Below are 13164 nucleotides of genomic sequence, written 5' to 3'. Positions count from 1 at the left end.
TGTAAATTATATAATATATATTTGGCGTATTTTTTGATATTTTACATAGAGTGTGCAATATATATTTACTGTAATTTTAGATATTTTTTTTACGGTATATAGTATACATTTCGTGTAATTTTTGATATTTTATGTACAGTATATTAAATATAATTAGTGTATTTTTTGATTGTTTATTTACAGTATATATAACACATATTTGGTGTACTTTTTGACATTTTATGTACAGTATGTAATATATATTTACTGTACTATTGGATATATTATTTACAGTATATAAAATGTATTTGGTGTACTTTTAGTTAATATTATATGTACCATATATGAAATATATTTACTGTACTTTTTGATATTTTATGTACTGTATATAATATCTATTTGGTGTACTTTTGATATTTTATGTAAATTATATAATATATATTTGGTGTAGTTTTTGATATTTTACATAGAGTGTGCAATATATATTTACTGTAATTTTAGATTTTTTTTTACCGTATATAGTATACATTTCGTGTAATTTTTGATATTTTATGTACAGTATATTAAATATAATTACTGTAGTTTTTGATTGTTTATTTACAGTATATATAACACATATTTGGTGTACTTTTTGATATTTTATGTACAGTATGTAATATATATTTACTGTACTATTGGATATTTTATTTACAGTATATAAAATGTATTTGGTGTACTTTTAGTTAATATTATATGTACAATATATGAAATAGATTTACTGTGCATTTTGATATTTAATGTACAGCATATAATATCTATTTGGTGTACTTTTGATATTTTATGTAAATTATAAAATATATTTTTGGTGTAGTTTTGATATTTTAAATAGAATGTGTAATATATATTTACTGTAATTTTTGATATTTTATTAACAGTATATAATATACATTTTGAGTAATTTTTGATATTTTATGTACAGTATATTAAATATAATTACTGTAGTTTTTATAGTTTATTTACAGTATATATAACACATATTTGGTGTACTTTTTGACATTTTATGTACAGTATGTAATATATATTTTCTGTACTGTTGGATATATTTTTTACAGTATATAAAATATATTTGGTGTACTTTTAGTTAATATTATATGTACAACATATGAAATATATTTACTGTACTTTTTGATATTTCATATACTGTATATAATATCTATTTGGTGTTCTTTTGATATTTTATGAAAATTATATAATATATATTTGGCGTAGTTATTGATATTTTACATAGAGTGTGTAATATATATTTACTGTAATTTTAGATATTTTTTTACGCTATATAGTATACATTTCGTGTGATTTTTGATATTTTATGTACAGTATATTAAATATAATTACTGTAGTTTTTGATTGTTTATTTACAGTATATATAACACATATTTGGTGTACTTTTTGACATTTTATGTACAGTATGTAATATATATTTACTGTACTATTGGATATTTTATTTACAGTAGTTAAAATGTATTTGGTGTACATTTAGATAATATTATATGTACAATATATGAAATATATTTACTGTACTTTTTGATATTTTATGTACTGTATATAATATCTATTTGGTGTACTTTTGATATTTTATGTAAATTATATAATATATATTTGGCGTAGTTTTTATATTTTACATAGAGTGTGCAATAAATATTTACTGTAATTTTAGATATTTTTTTATGGTATATAGTATACATTTCGTGTAATTTTTGATATTTTATGTACAGTATATTAAATATAATTAGTGTATTTTTTGATTGTTTATTTACAGTATATATAACACATATTTGGTGTACTTTTTGATATTTTATGTACAGTATGTAATATATATTTACTGTACTATTGGATATTTTATTTACAGTATATAAAATGTATTTGGTGTACTTTTAGTTAATATTATATGTACAATATATGAAATATATTTACTGTACTTTTTGATATTTTATGTACTGTATATAATATCTATTTGGTGTACTTTTGATATTTTATGTAAATTATATAATATATATTTGGCGTAGTTTTTGATATTTTACATAGAGTGTGCAATATATATTTACTGTAATTTTAGATTTTTTTTACGGTATATAGTATACATTTCGTGTAATTTTTGATATTTTATGTACAGTATATTAAATATAATTACTGTAGTTTTGATTGTTTATTTACAGTATATATAACACATATTTGGTGCACTTTTTGATATTTATGTACAGTATGTAATATATATTTACTGTAGTATTGGATATTTTATTTACAGTATATAAAATGTATTTGGTGTAGTTTTAGTTAATATTATATGTACAATATATGAAATAGATTTACTGTGCATTTTGATATTTAATGTACAGTATATAATATCTATTTGGTGTACTTTTGATATTTTATGTAAATTATAAAATATATTTTTGGTGTAGTTTTGATATTTTAAATAGAATGTGTAATATATATTTACTGTAATTTTTGATATTTTATTAACAGTATATAATATACATTTTGAGTAATTTTTGATATTTTATATACAGTATATTAAATATAATTACTGTAGTATTTATAGTTTATTTACAGTATATATAACACATATTTGGTGTATTTTTTGACATTTTATGTACAGTATGTAATATATATTTTCTGTACTATTGGATATATTTTTTACAGTATATAAAATATATTTGGTGTACTTTTAGTTAATATTATATGTACAACATATGAAATATATTTACTGTAGTTTTTGATATTTCATATACTGTATATAATATCTATTTGGTGTTCTTTTGATATTTTATGAAAATTATATAATATACATTTGGCGTAGTTTTTGATATTTTACCTAGAGTGTGCAATATATATTTACTGTAATTTTAGATATTTTTTTTACGGTATATAGTATACATTTCGTGTAATTTTTGATATTTTATGTACAGTATATTAAATATAATTAGTGTATTTTTTGATTGTTTATTTACAGTATATATAACACATATTTGGTGTACTTTATGATATTTTATGTACAGTATGTAATATATATTTACTGTACTGTTGGATATTTTATTTACAGTATATAAAATGTATTTGGTGTACTTTTAGTTAATATTATATGTACAATATATGAAATATATTTACTGTACTTTTTGATATTTTATGTATTGTATATAATATCTATTTGGTGTACTTTTGATATTTTATGTAAATTATATAATATATATTTGGCGTAGTTTTTGATATTTTACATAGAGTGTGCCATATATATTTACTGTAATTTTAGATTTTTTTTTACGGTATATAGTATACATTTCGTGTAATTTTTGATATTTTATGTACAGTGTATTAAATATAATTACTGTAGTTTTTGATTGTTTATTTACAGTATATATAACACATATTTGGTGTACTTTTTGATATTTTATGTACAGTATGTAATATATATTTACTGTACTATTGGATATTTTATTTACAGTATATAAAATATATTTGGTGTACTTTTAGTTAATATTATATGTACAATATATGAAATATATTTACTGTACTTTTTGATATTTTATGTACTGTATATAATATCTATTTGGTGTACTTTTGATATTTTATGTAAATTATATAATATATATTTGGCGTAGTTTTTGATATTTTACATAGAGTGTGCAATATATATTTACTGTAATTTTAGATTTTTTTTTACGGTATATGGTATACATTTCGTGTAATTTTTTATATTTTATGTACAGTATATTAAATATAATTAGTGTATTTTTTGATTGTTTATTTACAGTATATATAACACATATTTGGTGTACTTTTTGACATTTTATGTACAGTATATAATATATATTTACTGTACTATTGGATATTTTATTTACAGTATATAAAATGTATTTGGTGTACTTTTAGTTAATATTGTATGTACAATATATGAAATATATTTACTGTACTTTTTGATATTTTATGTACTGAATATAATATCTATTTGGTGTACTTTTGATATTTTATGTAAATTATATAATATATATTTGGCGTAGTTTTTGATATTTTACATAGAGTGTGCAATATATATTTACTGTAATTTTAGATTTTTTTTTACGGTATATAGTATACATTTCGTGTAATTTTTGATATTTTATGTACAGTATATTAAATATAATTAGTTTATTTTTTGATTGTTTATTTACAGTATATATAACACATATTTGGTGTACTTTTTGATATTTTATGTACAGTATGTAATATATATTTACTGTACTATTGGATATTTTATTTACAGTATATAAAATGTATTTGGTGTACTTTTAGTTAGTACTATATGTACAATATATGAAATATATTTACTGTACATTTTGATATTTTATGTACTGTATATAATATCTATTTGGTGTACTTTTGATATTTTATGTAAATTATATAATATACATTTGGCGTAGTTTTTGATATTTTACATAGAGTGTGTAATATATATTTACTGTAATTTTAGATATTTTTTTACGGTATATAGTATACATTTCGTGTAATTTTTGATATTTTATGTACAGTATATTAAATATAATTAGTGTATTTTTTGATTGTTTATTTACAGTATATATAACACATATTTGGTGTACTTTTTGACATTTTATGTACAGTATATAATATATATTTACTGTACTATTGGATATTTTATTTACAGTATATAAAATGTATTTGGTGTACTTTTAGTTAATATTATATGTTCAATATATGAAATATATTTACTGTACTTTTTGATAATTTATGTAGTGTATATAATATCTCTTTGGTGTACTTTTGATATTTTATGTAAATTATATAATATTTATTTGGCGTAGTTTTTGATATTTTACATAGAGTGTGCAATATATATTTACTGTAATTTTAGATTTTTTTTACGGTATATAGTATACATTTCGTGTAATTTTTGATATTTTATGTACAGTATATTAAATATAATTAGTGTATTTTTTTATTGGTTATTTACAGTATATATAACACATATTTGGTGTACTTTTTGATATTTTATGTACAGTATGTAATATATATTTACTGTACAATTGGATATTTTATTTACAGTATATAAAATGTATTTGGTGTACTTTTAGTTAATATTATATGTACAATATATGAAATAGATTTACTGTACTTTTTGATATTTTATGTACTGTATATAATATCTATTTGGTGTACTTTTGATATTTTATGTAAATTATATAATATATATTTGGCGTAGTTTTTGACATTTTACATAGAGTGTGCAATATATATTTACTGTAATTTTAGATATTTTTTTTACAGAATATAGTATACATTTCGTGTAATTTTTGATATTTTATGTACAGTATATTAAATATAATTAGTGTATTTTTTGATTGTTTATTTACAGTATATATAACACATATTTGGTGTACTTTTTGACATTTTATGTACAGTATGTAATATATATTTACTGTACTATTGGATATTTTATTTACAGTATATAAAATGTATTTGGTGTACTTTTAGTTAATATTATATGTACAATATATGAAATATATTTACTGTACTTTTTGATATTTTATGTACTGTATATAATATCTATTTGGTGTACTTTTGATATTTTATGTAAATTATATAATATATATTTGGCGTAGTTTTTGATATTTTACATAGAGTGTGCAATATATATTTACTGTAATTTTAGATATATTTTTTCGGTATATAGTATACATTTCGTGTAATTTTTGATATTTTATGTACAGTATATTAAATATAATTAGTGTATTTTTTGATTCTTTATTTACAGTATATATAACACATATTTGGTGTACTTTTTGACATTTTATGTACAGTATGTAATATATATTTACTGCACTATTGGATATTTTATTTACAGTATATAAAATATATTTGGTGTAATTTTAGTTAATATTATATGTACAATATATGAAATATAATTACTGTAGTTTTTGATATTTTATGTACTGTATATAATATTTGGTGTACATTTGATATTTTATGTAAATTATATAATATATATTTGGCGTAGTTTTTGATATTTTACATAGAGTGTGCAATATATATTTACTGTAATTTTAGATATTTTTTTTACGGTATATAGTATACATTTCATGTAATTTTTGATATTTTATGTACAGTATATTAAATATAATTAGTGTATTTTTGATTGTTTATTTACAGTATATATAACACATATTTGGTGTACTTTTTGATATTTTATGTACAGTATGTAATATATATTTACTGTACTATTGGATATTTTATTTACAGTATATAAAATGTATTTGGTGTACTTTTAGTTAATATTATATGTACAATATATGAAATATATTTACTGTACATTTTGATATTTTATGTACTGTATATAATATCTATTTGGTGTACTTTTGATATTTTATGTAAATTATATAATATATATTTGGCGTAGTTTTTGATATTTTACATAGAGTGTGCAATATATATTTACTGTAATTTTAGATTTTTTTTACGGTATATAGTATACATTTCGTGTAATTTTTGATATTTTATGTACAGCATATTAAATGTAATTAGTGTATTTTTTGATTGTTTATTTACAGTATATATAACACATATTTGGTGTACTTTTTGACATTTTATGTACTGTATGTAATATATATTTACTGTACTATTGGATAATTTATTTACAGTATATAAAATGTATTTGGTGTACTTTTAGTTAATATTATATGTACGATATATGAAATATATTTATTGTACTTTTTGATATTTTATGTACTGTATATAATATCTATTTGGTGTACTTTTGATATTTTATGTAAATTATATAATATTTATTTGGCGTAGTTTTTGATATTTTACATAGAGTGTGCAATATATATTTACTGTAATTTTAGATTTTTTTTACGGTATATAGTATACATTTCGTGTAATTTTTGATATTTTATGTACAGTATATTAAATATAATTAGTGTATATTTGATTGTTTATTTACAGTATATATAACACAAATTTGGTGTACTTTTTGATATTTTATGTACAGTATGTAATATATATATACTGTACTATTGGATATTTTATTTACAGTATATAAAATGTATTTGGTGTACTTTTAGTTAATATTATATGTACAATATATGAAATATATTTACTGTACTTTTTGATATTTTATGTACTGTATATAATATCTATTTGGTGTACTTTTGATATTTTATGTAAATTATATAATATATATTTGGCGTAGTTTTTGATATTTTACATAGAGTGTGCAATATATATTTACTGTAATTTTAGATATTTTTTTACGGTATATAGTATACATTTCGTGTAATTTTTGATATTTTATGTACAGTATATTAAATATAATTAGTGTATTTTTTGGTTGTTTATTTACAGTATATATAACACATATTTGGTGTACTTTTTGACATTTTATGTACAGTATGTAATATATATTTACTGTACTATTGGATATTTTATTTACAGTATATAAAATGTATTTGGTGTACTTTTAGTTAATATTATATGTACAATATATGAAATATATTTACTGTAATTTTTGATATTTTATGTACTGTATATAATATCTATTTGGTGTACTTTTGATATTTTATGTAAATTATATAATATATATTTGGCGTAGTTTTTGATATTTTACATAGAGTGTGCAATATATATTTACTGTAATTTTTGATATTTTTTTACGGTATATAGTATACATTTCGTGTAATTTTTGATATTTTATGTACAGTATATTAAGTATAATTAGTGTATTTTTTGATTGTTTATTTACAGTATATATAACACATATTTGGTGTACTTTTTGACATTTTATGTACAGTATGTAATATATATTTACTGTACTATTGGATATTTTATTTACAGTATATAAAATGTATTTGGTGTACTTTTAGTTAATATTATATGTACAATATATGAAATATATTTACTGTACTTTTTGATATTTTATGTACTGTATATAATATCTATTTGGTGTACTTTTAATATTTTATGTAAATTATATAATATATATTTGGCGTAGTTTTTGTTATTTTACATAGAGTGTAATATATATTTACTGTCCTTTTTGATATTTTATTTAGAGTGTATAATATACATTTGGTGTAATTTTTGATATTTTATGTACAGTATATTAAATATAATTACTGAGGATTTCGATAGTTTATTTACAGTATATATAACACATATTTGGTGTACTATTTGATGTTTTATGTACCGTAGATAATATATACTTACTGTAATTTTTTATATTTTATTTACAGTATGTAAAATGTATTTGGTGTACTTTTAGTTAATACTATATGTACAATATATGAAATATATTTACTGTACTTTTTGATATTTTATATACAGTATATAATATATATTTGGTGTACTTTTGATATTTTATGTAAATTATATAATATATATTTGGTGTAGTTTTTGATATTTTACATAGAGTGTAATATATATTTACTGTCCTTTTTGATATTTTATTTAGAGTGTATAATATACATTTGGTGTAAATTTTGATATTTTATGAGCAGTATATTGAATATAATTACTGAAGATTTTGATAGTTTATTTACAGTATATATAACACATATTTGGTGTACTTTTTGATGTTTTATGTACAGTAGATAATATATACTTACTGTAATTTTTGATATTTTATTTACAGTATGTAAAATGTGTTTGGTGTACTTTTAGTTAATATTATATGTACAATATATAAAATATATTTACTGTACTTTTTGATATTTTATGTACAGTATATAATATATATTTGGTGTACTTTTGATATTTTATCTAAATTATATAATATATATTTGGTGTAGTTTTTGATATTTTACATAGAGTGTAATATATATTTACTGTCCTTTTTGATATTTTATTTAGAGTGTATAATATACATTTGGTGTAATTTTTGATATTTTATGTAAAGTATATTAAATGTAATTACTGAAGATTTAGATAATTTATTTACAGTATATATAACACATATTTGGTGTACTTTTTGATGTTTTATGTACCGTAGATAATATATACTTACTGTAATTTTTTATATTTTATTTACAGTATGTAAAATGTATTTGGTGTACTTTTAGTTAATACTATATGTACAATATATGAAATATATTTACTGTACTTTTTGATATTTTATGTACAGTATATAATATATATTTGGTGTACTTTTGATATTTTATGTAAATTATATAATATATATTTGGTGTAGTTTTTGATATTTTACATAGAGTGTAACATATATTTACTGTCATTTTTGATATTTTATTTAGGGTGTATAATATACATTTGGTGTAATTATTGATATTTTATGTACAGTATATTAAATATAATTACTGAATATTTTGATAGTTTACTTACAGTATATATATCACATATTTGGTGTACTTTTTGACATTTTATGTACAGTAGATAATATATACTTACTGTAATTTTTGATATATTATTTACAGTATATAAAATGTATTTGGTGTACTTTTAGTTAATATTATATGTGGAATATATGAAATATATTTACTTTACTTTTTGATATTTTATGTACAGTATATAATATATATTTGGTGTACTTTTGATATTTTATGTAAATTATATAATATATATTTGGTGTAGTTTTTGATATTTTACATAGAGTGTAATATATATTTACTGTCCTTTTTGATATTTTATTTAGAGTGTATAATATACATTTGGTGTAATTTTTGATATTTTATGAACAGTATATTAAATATAATTACTGAAGATTTTGATAGTTTATTTTCAGTATATATAACACATATTTGGTGTACTTGTTGATATTTTATGTACACTAGATAATATATACTTACTGTAATTTTTTATATTTTATTTACTGTATGTAAAATGTATTTGGTGTACTTTTAGTTAATATTATATGTAGAATATATGAAATATATTTACTGTACTTTTTGATATTTTTTGTACAGTATATAATATATATTTGGTGTACTTTTGATATTTTATGTAAATTATATAATATATATTTGGTGTAGTTTTTGATATTTTACATAGAGTGTAATATATATTTACTGTCCTTTTTGATATTTTATTTAGAGTGTATAATATACATTTGGTGTAATTATTGATATTTCATGTACAGTATATTAAATATAATTACTGAAGTTTTTGATAGTTTATTTACAGTATATATAACACATATTTGGTGTACTTTTTGATATTTTATGTACAGTAGATAATATATACTTACTGTAATTTTTTATATTTTATTTACAGTATATAAAATGTATTTGGTGTACTTTTAGTTAATATTGTATGTACAATATATGAAATATATTTACTGTACTTTTTGATATTTTATGTACAGTATATAATATATATTTGGTGTACTTTTGATATTTTATGTAAATTATATAGTATATATTTGGTGTAGTTTTTGATATTTTACATAGAGTGTAATATATATTTACTGTCCTTTTTGATATTTTATTTAGAGTGTATAATATACATTTGTTGTATTTTTTGATATTTTATGAACAGTATATTAAATATAATTACTGAAGATTTTGATAGTTTATTTACAGTATATATAACACATATTTGGTGTACTTTTTGATATTTTATGTACAGTAGATAATATATACTTACTGTAATTTTTGATATTTTATTTACAGTATGTAAAATGTATTTGGTGTACTTTTAGTTAATATTATATGTACAATATATGAAATATATTTACTGTACTTTTTGATATTTTATGTACAGTAGATAATATGTTCTTACTGTAATTTTTTATATTTTATTTACTGTATGTAAAATGTAGTTGGTGTACTTTTAGTTAATATTATATGTACAATATATGAAATATATTTACTGTACTTTTTGATATTTTATGTACAGTATATAATATATATTTGGTGTACTTTTGATATTTTATGTAAATTATATAATATATATTTGGTGTAGTTTTTGATATTTTACATAGAGTGTAATATATATTTACTGTCCTTTTTGATATTTTATTTAGAGTGTATAATATACATTTGGTGTAATTTTTGATATTTTATGTACAGTATATAAAATATAATTACTGAAGTTTTTGATAGTTTATTTACAGTATATATAACACATATTTGGTGTGCTTTTTGATATTTTATGTACAGTAGATAATATATACTTACTGTAATATTTGATATTTTATTTACAGTATGTAAAATGTATTTGGTGTACTTTAATTAATATTATATGTACAATATATGAAATATATTTACTGTAGTTTTTGATATTTTATTTACAGTATATAATATATATTTGGTGTACTTTTGATATTTTATGTAAATTATATAATATATATTTGGTGTAGTTTTTGATATTTTACATAGAGTGTAATATATATTTACTGTCCTTTTTGATATTTTATTTAGAGTGTATAATATACATTTGGTGTAATTTTTGATATTTTATGTACAGTATATTAAATATAATTACTGAAGGTTTTGATAGTTTATTTACACTATTTATAACACATATTTGGTGTACTTTTTGATGTTTTATGTACAGTAGATAATATGTACTTACTGTAATTTTTTATATTTTATTTACAGTATGTAAAATGTATTTGGTGTACTTTTAGTTAATATTATATGTACAATATATGAAATATATTTACTGTACTTTTTGATATTTTATGTACAGTATATAATATATATTTGGTGTAGTTTTGATATTTTATGTAAATTATATAATATATATTTGGTGTAGTTTTTGATATTTTACATAGAGTCTAATATATATTTACTGTACTTTGATATTTTATTTAGAGTGTATAATATACATTTGGTGTAATTTTTGATATTTTATGTAAAGTATATTAAATATAATTACTGAAGATTTTGATAGTTTATTTAGAGTATATATAACACATAATTGGTGTACTTTTTGATATTTTATGTACAGTAGATAATATATACTTACTGTAATTTTTTATATTTTATTTACAGAATGTAAAACGTATTTGGTGTACTTTCAGTTAATATTATATGTTCAATATATGAAATATATTTACTGTACTATTTGATAATTTATGTACAGTAGATAATATATACTTACTGTAATTTTTTATATTTTATTTACAGTATGTAAAACGTATTTGGTGTACTTTTAGTTAATATTATATGTACAATATATGAAATATATTTACTGTACTTTTTGATATTTTATGTACAGTATATAATATATATTTAGTGTACTTTTGATATTTTATGTAGATTATATAATATGTATTTGCTGTAGTTTTTGATATTTTACATAGAGTGTAATATATATTTACTGTCATTTTTGATATTTTATTTAGAGTGTATAATATACATTTGGTGTATTTTTTGATGTTTTATGAACAGTATATTAAATATAATTACTGAAGATTTTGATAGTTTATTTACAGTATATATAACACATATTTGGTGTACTTTTTGATATTTTATGTACAGTAGATAAAATATACCTACTGTAATTTTTTATATTTTATTTACAGTATGTAAAATGTATTTGGTGTACTTTTAGTTAATCTTATATGTACAATATATGAAATATATTTACTGTACTTTTTGATATTTTATGTACAGTAGATAATATGTACTTACTGTAATTTTTTACATTTTATTTACAGTATGTAAAATGTAGTTGGTGTACTTTTAGTTAATATTATGTGTACAATATATGAAATATATTTACTTTACTTTTTGATATTTTATATACAGTATATAATATATATTTGGTGTACTTTTGATATTTTATGTAAATTATATAATATATATTTGGTGTAGTTTTTGATATTTTACATAGAGTGTAATATATATTTACTGTCATTTTTGATATTTTATTTAGAGTGTATAGTATACATTTGGTGTAATATTTGATATTTTATGAACAGTATATTAATTATAATTACTGAAGATTTTGATAGTTTATTTACAGTATATATAACACATATTTGGTGTACTTTTTGATATTTTATGTACAGTAGATAATATATACTTACTGTAATTTTTGATATTTTATTTACAGTATGTAAAATGTATTTGGTGTATTTTAGTTGATATTATATGTACTATATATGAAATATATTTACTATACTTTTTGATATTTTATGTACAGTATATAATATATATTTGGTGTACTTTTGATATTTTATGTAAATTATATAATATA

Source organism: Pan paniscus, chromosome 17, assembly GCF_029289425.2.
Source record: "Pan paniscus chromosome 17, NHGRI_mPanPan1-v2.0_pri, whole genome shotgun sequence".
In the NCBI taxonomy this organism is placed as follows: Eukaryota; Metazoa; Chordata; class Mammalia; order Primates; family Hominidae; genus Pan; species Pan paniscus.
Note: the sequence above shows the minus strand (reverse complement) of the source record.